Below are 1,774 nucleotides of genomic sequence, written 5' to 3'. Positions count from 1 at the left end.
TGGCAATAAATGCTTGTTCACATAAACAAAAAAAAAGCAATACATGTTTGTACACTCAACAAACTGTAGCATCAGCCATCAAGAATGGCTTCTCAACTACAAAAGCAGAGTTTATTACTGTTGATGCTACTCGTTCATGGATAAAGGGATTTGAAGCAAATTACACACTTCTAATACCTAATAACTGCACTTTTTACAATAAATAAATAATAGAATAAAAACCATAACGCAATATGTAACATTGACTCTCCAGTACGACGTTGCAACAAAGCTGAGCAAATGCCTATAGGTATATAAAATTCAACTTAGAGCTCATTGGAGAATCGGGAATTGTCTGTGGAAGAATGTGCAGCAGGATTCTGCGATGTAAACAAATTTGGGTATGAGAAGTATGGATCTTCATCCATTGAAGTCAATCTCTGGGCAGGTGAGGAGCAAGTTCATTTCCACGACCCCCCTGATCAATGGGAAGAGAGGAATCAAAATCCATTTTGGGCGTGCCAAATGCAGGAAGACTTGAGGCCTCTGTTCTCTGGCAGTCTTCTAGGCCTTGATTAGGTTCTGGAGAATCTATAACATCATCTGCATTGCCAACCAAGTTTCGATGATCAAAATGTGGATTTTCTTCAGTAGCTGACTGGTTAGCCATATCCTTGTAAAATGGATTCTCGGAGCTATTTTCAGGGAATTGATCACTATTTTTCCTAGTGAGCTCATTAATTCTGAGCTGTGCAAGACTAGCTGCAGAGCGAGCTGCAGCAGCTGCACGTTCAGCAGTTTCTACAGCAGCCCGAGCAGCAGTTACGACATCCTGCAAATCCACATGAGCCTCACTTTTTGATCTTGAGGAGAGGTTTCTGATTTACTTGGTGCCGCAGAAAATGATGCAGAAGATAGCGATGGAGGAGAAATAAAAGGCACGAATTGTATATCTTGCACACCACCAACTGGAACACTAGGTTGTTTCATTTTTAATAGCAGCAGATCTTTCTTGCACCATTTTCTCAGGTTCCAACTGTGGCTCCTCTGGTGGATTTTCAATGACCCTAGAATGCTTTGATGACTCATGATCAATATTAGGGTGTGGAACAGCTTGTAGAGATGAGACCATCACTGGTGCTGAAGCAAAATTTGCATTTGGCCATGGTGATACTTCAGGAACTTCAGGAAGATCAAATGAATCAACGCCAGGATCAGAATCTGGCTGTTCTTTGTGGGTTGTTCAGAGCAGAAAACAATGTTTCATCATGTTTTTCTCTTGGTAGGGGCAATTTAGATTCTATATCAAACTGTGTTGACCATTCTGAGAAGAAAATAATACATGCACGGCAGGGAGATAAATTAAAAATGGCTGAAAATAGATAGAGCAAGGCACAGGGAAGTATTTCACATACCAACAAATCATCCTGAGGTTTGAAAAACTCCACTTCAGAGGCGGTTGGATCCCAATCTAACCCATGCTCCTCAGCTATTTCTTTCAGAAGCTTTAATTTCTTTTCAGGTGAAGGAGCGCGAACTGATAAAAGTTCTATTAACTGCAGCATATTTCAGAGGAAATGTCATCAAAAGATGGAGGAAATATTACTTATCCTAACGATTAAGTCACATTGTGGAAAAAGTGACTGGAAAAACAAAAAATAAAGTTACACCATGTGGCCAAAGGGCTGCGGATCATATGGCACTTCCCCCATCCTAGGGATGGTGGGGGCCTTATGTTAGGGTTAAATTCCCTGACTACCTGGGGCCATGGATCCCATAAAAAGTGTCCTAGAAA

The 1,774-nt window shown here is 40.9% G+C and overlaps 1 long non-coding RNA gene across 1 annotated transcript; it reads right to left on the bottom strand.

The window, feature by feature from the left end:
* On the bottom strand, positions 1 to 1,768 carry LOC121244331. Its single transcript, XR_005936392.1, has 2 exons — positions 1,395 to 1,768; positions 1 to 1,303 (listed from the first exon to the last, which is right to left on the bottom strand). It is a non-coding gene; the product is annotated as an uncharacterized LOC121244331 (long non-coding RNA).
* Between the last annotated feature and the right edge of the window lie 6 nt (positions 1,769 to 1,774).

Source organism: Juglans microcarpa x Juglans regia, chromosome 8S (assembly GCF_004785595.1).
Source record: "Juglans microcarpa x Juglans regia isolate MS1-56 chromosome 8S, Jm3101_v1.0, whole genome shotgun sequence".
NCBI lineage: Eukaryota > Viridiplantae > Streptophyta > Magnoliopsida > Fagales > Juglandaceae > Juglans > Juglans microcarpa x Juglans regia.
This window is presented reverse-complemented; position numbering and strand designations above follow the sequence as displayed.